This window comes from Haemaphysalis longicornis, unplaced genomic scaffold (assembly GCF_048455015.1).
Source record: "Haemaphysalis longicornis isolate Haplotype H1 unplaced genomic scaffold, Haemaphysalis longicornis Haplotype H1 scaffold_1, whole genome shotgun sequence".
NCBI lineage: Eukaryota > Metazoa > Arthropoda > Arachnida > Ixodida > Ixodidae > Haemaphysalis > Haemaphysalis longicornis.
Genome location: NW_027526203.1, coordinates 113,504,910 through 113,518,107, shown reverse-complemented (window position 1 = coordinate 113,518,107; position 13,198 = coordinate 113,504,910). Strand labels below are relative to the sequence as shown.

General features: G+C 49.5%; 1 long non-coding RNA gene across 5 annotated transcripts in view; it reads left to right on the top strand.

The window, feature by feature from the left end:
* Positions 1-13,198, top strand: part of LOC144165486 (uncharacterized) — a 183,009-nt gene that overhangs the window by 156,088 nt on the left and 13,723 nt on the right. For 2 of the 5 annotated variants that reach the window (XR_013321465.1, XR_013321463.1), the window contains 2 exons: positions 4,227-4,250; positions 5,490-5,510. The exons of 1 other annotated variant lie outside the window; for it this stretch is intronic. This is a non-coding gene — a long non-coding RNA (uncharacterized LOC144165486). The remainder of the gene's footprint in view (positions 1-4,226; positions 4,251-5,489; positions 5,511-13,198) is intronic. 2 more of the 5 variants (XR_013321467.1, XR_013321464.1) reach the window with 1 other exon arrangement.

Below are 13,198 nucleotides of genomic sequence, written 5' to 3'. Positions count from 1 at the left end.
TTGCTAGAGGATGACTCACCGACCGAGCAGATCCGCTCCCACCTTCTCGCCGTCAACACCAAGTACGAGGAGATGAAGGTCCTTGACAAGCGCGTCCACGAAATCATCGATTTACATGAGTTGGAAGCTGACTACTTCACCAGCTTTGAATACGACGAAAAGGTGCAGTTGATACGCGCGCACGTTTCCTTCGCCCGACCCTCCGCTGTTCCTTCTCAAGTTGCTGCTCAGAGAACCGGAGCGCCGAGCCCTGATTTTGCCGCCACCCGGCACGGCAAGACTGATGCGCTCCCCGGTGACAGCCAGACAACCGTGGAGGCCGACAATGTGGCGAATGTGGACGCTGTGTGTGAGCCGCGCGTCTGCGATCTACAAGGCCGCACAGCCGACGAGGACTCTCATCGCCCTGAACAACTGGCGGAGCTCGCGCCAGATTCTCTTGATGGACAACTTGGTGTACCTAGCAGCCCACCTAGCGACGACTGCGACGTCCTCGCGGACGGTCAGGGCATCAGACTTCCCAAAAACCCGATGCTTACGACGTGCAAGGATGCAGCGGTACCGGTACCACCCAACGTGAGTTTCTTCGACGGTTCGGACGCCGCGAGTGCAGGTGGACGTTTCCTGCTAAAACACAACGAGGTTGACCGTCGCGAGCGGGCGCCGTTGCCACTTGAAATACGATGGTCGTGTTTTTCCCGGCGCTGGCATTTTACTGGCGTTTACGCCTGCTGATATCTCCACCGCTGATAGGAGCAACGGCGTCCCGATCTGCATTGCGCGAACTACCAGATGATCCTGGTTGCGGAGCGCTCGTGAAAGGAAACCCGGCAGTTTCTATGACCGTACTCGACGGCCTCCCGAAAGGGTCCTGGAAGCTTCCCTATCTGCTGCAGCGATCGTCGTCCCGGAGGCACTGTGGCGGAGCTCACTATCCTGATCCGCGTTGCAGCTCATGACAAGTGACCACATATGACCAGCTGCCTCCCATGGTAACCTGCGCTTGCTACGCAAATGCATGCAAGAGACACGCTTCGAAGCTCACTAAACGAAAACTGTACACCAAGCAGGGAGGATTTCCGTTTTATCCCACAAGGCTACGGGAGGACGGAAGGCGACGAGGGCGGGGATCGAAGGACCGGGCGTCATCATCGTGCCAGCCACGACCAGGATACACTGCCTACTGACCCGCGTAACTACGCCATCACCTAGGACAATATCTTCAATGAGGACGGTGAAAAGAACGCCGCAGCCGACAAGGAAGCTTGACGCACGAGTTAAACAAGATGACAGCAAGTAGCCTGTTCCTGTGGTGCCTGGTGCTCTGGATGACTAGACATCAGCGCGTCATCCGCGGCTGGCTGGACTGCACCGGTCTGCAACTGATGACAGAATGGAGTGTGGAGTACTTCGTGTTGCGGGGATCCTAGCGTTTCTGCTGCGTCCGACTTCCACAATTTGGAGCTGAAGAAAACTGCTTCGTGCCCTCGTCGGGCGCGCGAACGCCATCATTTGAGGCCTTACACGTGTGGTTGTTAGGGCCACAATGAAGTCGGCTGAATGTTGTGTCCCGCTTTCTGAACTAGGACATCCTGAATTGTTTAGGCAAACTCGAAGGGCCGGGCCAGATGTTCATGCTAGTATCAGCCCTACAAATACTTTCTCTTCTCTTTGGCTCCTGCATTTCCGTCACCGTCCTACCCCTGAAATTTCCTTTGCTGCCGTCAACCACCAGTTTTCCTGCACGACATGAGCACATTTTCTGTTATCCGCTGGCGCGAACTAGTTGCTTCGTCCTGCTCCATCATCGTATCTTGGCGGCGGCGGTAGTGTGTTAATAATAATGATAATAAAGAGGCGGCTCGCACGGCCAAGGGGGCACGGGCACTGCTCGCTCCTCGCGCTCGTGGCAGTGGCTCGAGTTCTGCGCCAGGAATCGGGCGATCGGCTGCTTGGCTCTTTTCTCCGTCGCTTTCCGCGACACAGCTAATACGTTGGGTCGGCAAAGTATAGTCCCACGGACGGCGGTTTAATTTCGGCGAGAACAGCCCACGGCACGGTACATTCACGGACTGAGTGCAACGTGATCAAACTTGGCATTGAAGTCCGTTCTTGCTCTCCTTAAGCGCGCTCTCTGCTGCCTTGTTAAGCAGTTGGTTGAAGACATATTGAATAAAAAATTGGCTGGCGATTACGATACTCCCTAATGGGATATTTGGCGCAGCAGCAGTGCGCTGAGGCAGCACTCACTCGCGTGTAGTCTCGAGGGCAGCCATGATGAGCCTCCGCGTCGGCGGAGTGCAGTGCGTCTCAGGAAGGGACCGCGAACTGCGCCTTAAGCGAGCGCACATCGTAATCACGCGCACTTCCCGCTCTCGTTTTCGCCAAGCGTCGCGCCGTCGAGCGCCTCGTGCGGGCATAGCATACTTCCCCCTCTTCCCTCCCCCACCGGACACTTTCGGAGAGCGCTGGCTCTTTGAAAGTGCTAGAAAGTGCGGGCACACCATACTTCTCACTCTAATAAAGCTAAAGTGATGCTCAGGTTTGTAAAAATGTAGTCATTTGTTTATGTTGTTTAATCCATGAGCGCTCTGAACGGCTGAAATTGTAGTATATATTGTAGTATATATTCCAGTACACAAGTACAGTAATTTATTGAGTGGTATTGCCCAGTTTTGCACAATGATTATTCCAAACCAAAAGAAAAGCATTAAATAGTCACGAAATTCGGGTAAACGTAACTTCTGAAACTTCTGGACAAATAAACGCTTTTTGTGTGAAAGCATAAGTAACAGGATAGAAACTCTGGCACCCCGGATGGGGTGCCGGCGTTTCTATCGCGACCACGGATGGCGCAAGGGTCTCCGTTTGATAAAAGAATAAAAACCTACTTTATTTGGTTGAAAAATATTTAAGTAATTTGGTCATAGATGGGATTCGATCCAGGAAGGCGAATATGGTTGACTACATATGGACCTAGTGATTTCCTCATTGTGGCCTTCGACATCGACGAGTGTTTCAGTCATGTGCTGAAGCATACATTACTAATTTGAGCGTGGTAATTATAGAAGCAGCAATTAACGATTAGCGATGTACGTGTCCACTAAGTATATTCCATACTTGGTGATGCCAACGCTGTTATGTGCCCAGTGAGACTACAGACAGAAGGAAAAGACGAAAAGGATAAAAAAGAAACGGTAGAAATAATGAACTAGTGAATGCGCTGTGGCCTTTGCCTTGGAGACGTGTATAAAAAGACGCGCTTAGGCCTGCAGGACTAACTTTAACATACTAATTACAGAAGTACCAATTAGGAGAGTTGCAAAATGCGTTACCGCTCAATGTCATCGGTGCTTGGCGATGGCAACACGGGTATGCGCCGGTTCATACCAACGTAGAGAGGGAAGAAAAAGAGCGAAAAGCTAACGGTTGATAATAATGAAGCGACACATTCAATGATTGGACACTCATGCTTTCGCAGCAACTAAATCATATCATTAGTGCTTAAGTGTCTTCGTAATGTTTAATTTTTTTGCAACCACTACATCAATGCGCCTATATTGCACTTTGCCAACATTTCTAAAAATTAGATAAAATACAGACTGAGAACTGTTTGTTTGCTGTGTTCGCGTTATTCTGAACGGAGACCTCCAGCGTATTTGAATCTGTGCTAATAATCACGCAGTACTTCATGTTCGGCCAGAACCATCCCCGGGGATTCTGCTCCTAAGGTGCCGTTAACACAAGCGACGACCGTCAATCGGCCTTGCCTGAAACCGTTCAGGCCAAGCCTACATATTTTGAACAGTGTTTCGCGTTTTGCGTCCCCCGTGTTACTACAGATCTGCAAAAGTTCTTGGGCGGCATGAATTAGACTTTTTATTAGTATCTCGCTTTCACGTTTTCCGGTATATCAGAGCGGAAAACCCTTGACATTCAACGCACAACCTTGTTTTCACAATGAAAACTCCAGCTGTGTACTGAAAAATAATCGGATTAATCTCAGCTCCCCGCATAACCGTTTCACATGCCGCTGTGTTACTAAAATGTGCAATTATTGTGCGCGTTTGCATTGCGGTGTTGGTTTTGCTGGGTCTCTAAGCCCATGTAACATTTACGAAAGACGTTTTTCAGAATCGCCTGTGTGTTTCAACAAAAACTGCACAGCTGTTATGAATTTTTTTATTACAATATTTCGAAATCGTTTGTTTATGTTTTTCACATAGCTGCCGTAAATGGGACAGCCTCAGGTCAGTAGATTTGAAACAAAACTTCTTCAAATTTCGAAATTTATTCCAAAATTTCTCAACATGCATGTAGAAAATTTGAATTCACGAAATTGCTGCATTCTGGTAACATATAGATTGCTCTAACCGCATATGCCCTTGGATAGGGTAGAGATGAGGTATATTTTTGGTACAATGTATATATCTGTTGTTTGTTCCCACCAGTACCTTGTGACTGTTTGTCGTGAGCATATGTTTGGTGATTTGGAAACAAAAGTGCATAGGTAAGTGTCAATCAAACCTGTGAGATTGCTATTTATAAGGCAAGTTATTTCCTTAAACGTCAGAATCGATAGGTTGGTACGTACGTCAATTGTTTTACAATGAGTTGAACAACACTACATCTGTGTCTTGATTGCGGCTAACGAATTTGTGTTTTATTTTTTGGCAAATATTACGCCTATCGTCTACCTCTCCCCACTTAATGTGCACAAATTCTTTTTCGTACAGCGACTTCTTGCGCGTTTTGTGCTTCGTATGCCCTATCTTTAAATTTCTTGTGTTGTATGGTACACGTGTTGCGATGTTTTATGCTTGTTTTCCCTTTGTATTCAACTGCTACATACATTGCGTACCACCCTCTTTAGAAGTACCCCTGCGCTACGAGGTTACTGAAATAGATAGGGCATGAAAACAATAGCCCCTCAATAATTAAATCATGATGATTCTCAAAGCAGCAAATTGAACAAAGGGGGCCACAATTTAAACCAACTCCGTGCACACCGAACTAGAAATCCAATCTGCAGATAAGGATTTCTGCGTTTCATAGTCGGGTTTCAACGTCTACCTTGTTATTATTTAACCGCTATCTGAAACAGCGACGAATGCACAGCAATACCTACGGACGTCACCGTATTTAGGGCTGCATCTCCGAAGGACCGATTTCTTACCAATTTCTTGTATGGGTTTAATCCACGTTGACCAAACGTACGCCAATTTTGGAGCCTGTGCAGGCTAAACTTCTCAGGTTTTTCGGCATCATTTGACATTAGGCATAATGTGCTATCGAACTTCCCAGTTTTAGGTACTCTACCAAAAACAGCAGCAGCTGCATCTTCTCTTTTAAACTGCTTGGGCCAATTTGTTCTTCCCCCTCACTGCTTTCCGATAAGTGATGCCCGGCCTGTGGCATCACTGTGGCAGGAGCGTAAGACCAATTTTCAAGCTAAATCAAAAGTGTTTATTTCGTTTCGTTTTTCACAGTGTCGCCGAAGGCTGCATCAGGTAAGCCGCTATTACAAGATGGAATGGTTGAGGGTTAGCGCAACATTACACTGCTTTACACAGTTATGATGTAATTTAACTGCGTCGAAAAAAATTCCCCGCATTTTCCCGAGGGGAAGAATGTGAAAGTGCGAATGCATGAGTTGAATTTGCGCGGTTCGGTAATGTTCGCGAAAGAGAGATCACACACACACACACAACTACAAAGAAAGAAAGATGCATTTATTCACAGACACCTATTTGTGTTGTCGTTGTACTTGATTGATAGAGCGGATCTCAGCTTTGAAATTTCGTGTCAGTACTCCTTTAAGCGGGTGCATTAGCCCTTCTGACGTCCGATTCCTGGCCAATCCCCCACGTGGGTATGTGCCATGTCAGCGGCCAGGCAGCGCGCGCCCATCTCCCCCCGTTGCCAAAGAAGACGAGGAGATTCCTGGCCAATCCCCCACGTGGGTATGTGCCATGTCAGCGGCCAGGCTGCGCGCGCCCATCTCCCCCCGTTGCCAAGGAAGACGAGGAGCGCGCGCACCCACAGCTGTTGCTATGCGGACGGCGGCGGAATGCGGACGGCGGCGGACGCTTCAGGCTCGCTTAAGAAGTGCATTCGCACTTAAAAAGAAAGGGAACAAACACCTTTTTTTACGATCCTTGATGAAGCGTGGCGCCAGCGGCCCTGGTAAAATTTTTCCGCACCATGTAAAAGTGGCCAAATGTGCAGAAATTGCATTTTCTAGACATGCGTTGCTCCTTCCAACCAGTTTTTACACTAAACGTCTAACAATGTTTTCTCACCTTGTTCGACCAACAAGAATTTTCTACCAACATCCATCGCAGCCTTCAATTCACATGAACAAGAAAAGTGGTGGTTGAAAAGATGGAAGTGGCGGACGCCTCGAATTGGGTGGAGAATATCGGAACGCACGCTGAGTAAACCAAAATTTGCAGAAAGAACGAGAAACGAAGGGCCACAAAAGAGATTTCGGAGAAGCAGCGCAATCTACGTATGAAAGAAAATGGCTGACGATTGCGACACTCTCTAATGCCAAAAGTTAGCGGAGTTGTTTTGCTGTTTGGAGTTGGCAAAATATGTTCAGGCAAAGAATTTCAGGAAGACATATATGAATGCCGAGTGACGGTAAGCCTCCGCGCCGGCGGCTGTAACTGCAAAGTGATCCCGGCGTTGACGCATAGCTGCTGCTGCGGGGGTGCGCGCCTCTCGGATTCTGGTGTCGGCGGCGTTCAGGCTTTGCTTGGGCTATGATGCTTCAATGCTACCGCCACCGTACAGGTTGGAGGCACCCTTTGAACGATCCCATGACGCTGCGACTTCAAAAGGGCACATGGGTCACAGTGCTCAATGAATGGAGTTTATACTACGCTCAACGTGGTCGCTCGCGTGTCTGCCTATGCGAGGCCACTTCTGATGAGGACACTCATAGCCAACATATAGCAACGGGGAGTGCCATTGCTCTTTTGGTGGACTTACTGCGCTGGCACAACCAACAGTCAGTCCTCCACCAGAGTAAATGCGGGGGGACGAGCGGTTACGCCCCGAAATGGTGGTCCTGAGAAGCCGAATGGTCGCTCTGTTCCGATACACCTAATAGATGAATGAGCACGAGGGCCGAAAAAAATAGGCCAGCGAGCGGGAATTCAACCACTTTCCTTGAAACACGAACCCGTAGCAGTACCCGTCAGACCACAAAGCCAGATGGAGAAGCGGGCAAAAAATGGGTACAAGTGCACAACGACTGGTAGTCTTCCCACGGCGTTGTTGCGGTAATTGTTGGTTTCGGAATTCTTAGCGATGCAACTGCTTGCAATATACGGTCTGCTAAATGTAGTAATTATTGCTGAGCTTCCACTGCAAGCAGACGCTCAAAAGTGTAGTTTTCCCTCGTAAAAGAAAACAAAACCAATCGCCCTCGTCACGGCAGGTGGCTGAGTGGTCTAACGGCGCAAGCGTTTCGGCAAAAATCGAGAGCCATAACAGGTTTCTCATTGGTCGCAAGTTATTCCAAATATCTTTAGTCTCATATGTGCCACTTCAGGGTCGTCTGTACTAGAGAAATAATAGGGAAACAGGGCATGTGTTCCTCCGTGGATGAAACGAAGTTCGGCGCTGCTGACTCCTTCAAATTAGCGCTGGTAAATGGGACTGGATAATGCAGACGGGTCTTAGGGCTTTTGTGGCATTGTCATTGCTCTTGCATTTATGTCCCGCTACTGAAAGCTAATTGCAAAGCGCTTACCTGTAGTGTGCGCTTACGAATTGGGGGTGTTGTTTTATTTTGTAGTGAGGTATAAACGTGCATTCAATACCCTTAGTGAGTAAGGTTTGCGATTTTTTACGAAAAGCTGCGTCACTGTGTCATGTTCACGGAGCCTTGCAATGGCCTGTATTATCGCTCGCGAGATCTGCGTAACGCAGCGTATTAACCTGAACAAGAGGCGTTGGCCGATCACACGTCGCCGGTGTGTGCCACGACACGCCTGTTCACTTAGACAAGGCGGTTTTTACTGCAAAGCAGTATATGCCTAACCTCCCGTCGCCCCCCCCCCCCCCCCACCCCCAGTTTTCATTTCGGTGTCATCGATTTACTGGGCGCCGCTCCGAGGCTCCTCCTCACCAAGACTGACCCCTCTTTCACCGCTATTTTCTCCCTCGCCTACACCGATGACCCTTTGGCAAGTTGCGCAGTTCGCAGCTAACGGCGGTATGCGGTAATCAGATGACTGCGAAAAATAAACAGACGCACGGATGGGCGTAAAAAATGCACTGACGATTATTACACTACCAAATATTAAATTAGTGCGCAGTGTGAGCTGCAGTCGTTTCTGTCACGGCGCATTTGTGCTGCGTCTCAGGAAGTGTTCCGTGATCAGCAAACGTACGGCGGCGTGCGCTACTATGCTGCCTCGCAGAGCGTCGCCGCCGCCGGCCAGCATGTTGCAAATCGTGTCTGCACCTCCCGCGCAAATGTCACGGTTCGGATTAGCCCCGCACAAGCTAGCAGAGAGCATGTTGTTGCATATCGTCTTTGAACCTCCCGCGCAAACGTCATGTGGTTTGAAATAGCGGAGAATGGCACAGCGTCTGGGGAAAGTGTCAGGGGGAGGGCCTCCTTGGTGGCGACACATGAAACACGTGTGAGGGAAAGGCAGTGAGAGAGATGACGCCGTAGGCGCACGTGTCGTACTCCATTTCACCCTTCGCTAGACCCTCCTCTCCGTTTTCTTTCTTTCGTTAAAGCTGCGTTCACTCACCGTTACACGGACATAAACAGATGCCGCTCCTGGGAAGCCCAGGTAATGGCTGCCAAAGTGCTGCCCCCTAAAACGACGGAAACCCGCTGTCGCCGTTTCCGCTCCAATGCACTTCGCCAAGTAACTGCGAATCCCTCCCGGTAGAATAGAAACGTCCCCAGTTGGAACGAGGGCTTCAGCCCACATTTCTTTTCAGCTTGGAAGGCCTTCAGAGCGACATTTTCGCCGGTGTCTTACACGACTAAGAATGCGCAATTACCGGTTGCCGGTTTATGCGAGCACGGTTTGCGGGTAGAAAAAGGGGGCGTGCACGAACCGCTAGGCTTCATGCCGCTACCGATGATATGCCGCTTGTGCTGGTATTTAGTTGTCGAAATAACACTGCTCAATGCGGTTAGTCGGCTGTCCTCGTCAATCGAGTGGTTCGGGTGTGGGTTGAATTCGGGTGGGTTGAATCTTACACACACAGTAAGAAGCGTACGAGGGGGAAGGAAAACGGACAGCCGCATGTTTGTGCGTCAGAATAGAGCTCAAGGGCTTCCAGGTTTTAAATCGTTATGTGTCGGATGCATGCCGCTCGTTTGGAAGAAAAAGAGCAAGAATCGAAGCGTTAGCCCGAACACATCCGCAAATGGGCGCAAAAACAACGGAAAGCTGCTGGTGCCGCCGTTACCGCCTCAAGTTCAGCTCAAGGAGTAGCGGCGAATCCCTCCCGGATGAACAGGGAATTGCCCGCTTGGAACGCCGGCCTGAGCCAACATCACTTCTTCAGAGGGCTTTCAGGGGAAGTTTTCGACGGCGTCTGTCACTTCTAAGCACGCGCGCATGACCGGTTGCCGGTTTATTCGTGCGCAGGTTTGTAGTGGAGAATACCGTGTAGGAGGAGGGAGGCGTGCACGCGCAGCTATAGGCTTCATGCCCGTAGTGATGGATGGTATGTCCGTTGTGCTGGTGCGATATTTAAACCCGGACGTAGGACGGCCCAATGGGACCTCTCCGGAGTCCGTAGTGGTAGAGCGGATTTAGTTTGTGTGTTATGCTATGTTGAGATTATCGACGCAAAACCCCTATTGTGATCTATGAACGTCAGAAAATGCCATGTCACGCAGTTTGGGTGGCTGAGACGTGAAATGACGTCATTATTTAAAGTTATTAAGACAGTTGCGGCAATAGTCTGAACCCGGCCTTGCACAAACAGTAATAGGCTTACGCTGCGCGAGGGACACAGGCAGTGACATGTTTATCTGCAAGAACAAAGCATGGATCTGTCAGAGGTTCATCCAGCTAATTGGCTAAGAAATATGCCTCACCGCAAATTACGATAAATGTGTTTTGTTTCGTGCACGCCGTGTACTGCGTCCAGCTTTGCAGGTCATCCTTCTTCACAGAGATGAAGGGCACTAATTTTTTTAAAACAGCGAAGCTGTTTAGAAAATCGTAATTTTTCTAGTCCGTAGTTAAAAATACCAAGAAATTTCTGACAGCGCGCACGTCAGCGCGTGCATGTGAGCATGGGCATTGCGACGACCACCCGGCAGTTAACAACACAAGAAAAGGCCGAGCGCTCGTGCGTGCGTGCCTCGCAAGGACCACCCAGCATCCCCGGTGCATGCTTGTCAAGCCAGTCATACCCACCTAGGATATCGGACAAGATTGGCGAAAACAAAAACTCCAGTGTTCGCCATAATAGTGGCAACACTTGCTCGGAATGAAAAAGACTCCAGTGATCGCCCTAATCACGGCAACACTTGCTCGGAACGAGAGAGACATGTCATAGCGCACGCCCCTCCGAGGTGATGTCCAACAGTTGTCAGTTCCAAAAAAAATGTAAAAAACTCAATCTTATAGCAACAATGGTGGATTAAAGGTAATTACGGCAGCGACGAAGAAAACCGGTGCAATCGCGGAATGAAACCTTCGTGGTGGTCATGAAGGTTGCGTACAGCTTCGTTACCTTCAAGTATTACGCGTTAGCGTGAGCTTCCTTCGTTTTTTTTGCGAACCGTCCGTTATTCACACCAGTAGCCAAAATCAGTGATTATCACCTAATTCGCAGCATAGAAGTGAGCAAATTCTCGTTCGCTGCTTGATACCACCTGGTGGTGACCACGAAGCAGTTCTACCCGCCCAAAAAAGGAGCTCCGACCCCCTTCTGTCTGCCCCCCTCCTCCCCCACTACCGCCGTGATCGTGCACAGCAATGCGCTACCCCCGTTTTGGACTCAGAACCCGCTGACATGGTTCACGCAAGCCAAAGCGAGTTTTCGTCTGCGTCGCATCACTAGCCAGAACACGAAATACAACAGCATCTCGACGTCCTTGCCAGGCACCATCGCGGACGAGCTTGCCGACATCCTCGATGCTCAACATTCTGTAGCACTATACGACCACCTCAAGGCTGCGGTCATCGAGCCCAAGCCTGAGTCAGCAAGTCAGGCTGCAGCAGCTTCTGGACACACAGGAGCTCAGTGACAGGTGACCCTACCAGCTTCCCCATCGCATGCGGCAGCTATTGCGCGATCACGGCCAGGACCTCAACAACCGACTTCTTCGCGAGCTCTACAGCTCCTTCGAAGCCGCCCACGGAACATGGTCTCGGTACTTGCGGCTGCCGATGACATGCCACTTAACCAGATAACGAAACTGGCTGACCGTATCACGGACAACCCCCACTCCATTAGCATCGCCACAGTCGTCGGTGCGCCCTCCACCTCAAGTGACGACTCCAGGCTTCGTAGATTTCAGAGCCTCATTGGTAATCTCAGCCATAAGCTGGCATACTGGCATACATCACACCCCCCTTGCGACGGCGCCCACGTGCATCCAACGGCCGCCGGTACTGCCGATCCCCGTCCTGTTCTCAAGATCGCTCTTGCGTCACGCTCGGTGAGCCTGGCCGTAGGGGCGTCTGTTGCAGACTTAGCAGTAATGAAATTACACCAATTAAATTACAGTAATTAAATTACTTCTTCCTGTAATGAGGAATGTAATGAATTACTTTTGAGTGTTTGTAATTTAGTAATGTAATAAATTACTTCAGGCCAGTTTTTTTCATAGAAATTACTCATTACTTTCCCAATTACTTTTTACTAGAATATAGCCTGCCCACTTCTCTTACTGCATAAAAAGTTGACAAAGAAAAATTAGCCAAGTAGTGTTTCAATGCCCACAGAGTGTCTAGGTATTGGAACTCTATGAACGCGAAGGAAACAGCACTTCGATGAGAGCTCTGCCTGCTTTCTCGTGCCTCTTCGTTCCCTTTTCATGTGTTCTCGAAATGCCGTGGCGACAGTCAATCGGGTTAAACAAAACAATTAACGCCAATCCACTCTGTGAATGTTTTTGGAAAGCAAAGCTGTAAACGGCACCCACAATGCTTACCAATGCGACGTCACACAATTCACTCACTTCGCTCTACAAATATTGAAACCAGAGAGAAGTGAAATTCACTTTGCATACCCTCTGCCCTCTACTCCTTCAAACAGATATTCTTGGTAAGGTTAAATTAATGCATGAAGCATGAACGGTGGTTGTTTCAGTTGTATTGGTAGCGCACATGAGTGGAAACTTCTTTTACGAAATTAAAGCTCAAACCCGGTGTTAGACGATCTCACTTCTCCGTCTTTGTTGTCGCGAACGAGAGGCGACGAGATCAGCGGCAGAGACGGAGCAGGAGCACGAGGAGGAGTAGGAGATGCAGAACGAGGAAATACTTCTATTCAGATTCCTGAATGGCCCAGAGCGTGGTCCAGGGGAGAGGTTCCTCCTTCACTGTAGCCCATATTCAGTCCGCGCCACCTGTGCTCTCTCTACCAGCTGAAGTTGGTTAGGCAGAGAGGGGCTGGACAGCAGCATCTCCCATGGCTCTTGTTCGGTAGTTGACGGAAAAAGAGGAGGGTGCTCAGGGCTAAAGTCGCACACCCCGATTATGTGGCAGAGTGTTCCTACTTCTGAGCAAAGTTTACATTCAGTGTCGTAGCGATTCCGGTGCATTAAGTAAAGACGCTTCGGGTGTGGGAAGGAGCCGGATTGTATGAGCCGTAGGGTAGGTTGTTCTATGGAAAGGTCAGGGTAACGCTAAGGTAGGGTCTGTCTCAGAAGGCGATAATGCTGGGTTACATTCCTGAACGAGACAAGCGGGAGACTGTCATCATGCAGCTTCATAGCAGGGGGGCTAAAAGTACGGCTTGGTGGACATATTCGTTGCCTTCCATGGAAGCCTGAGCGGGCGTCCAGATGAGCTGAATGGAACCATTTGGGGAGTGGTTTTTAGCACACCCAGTGCGGGTCGGGATACCAAACTCGCCAGGAAATTCCGGTAGGCTTGTTGGGAATTGGTGGCTACCTTACGAACCCATGGTTGAGTGAGAGCCAAGGCGATGGCTGCCTCTTCTGCTGCCGTCATGTCTTCGGTCTTGAGTG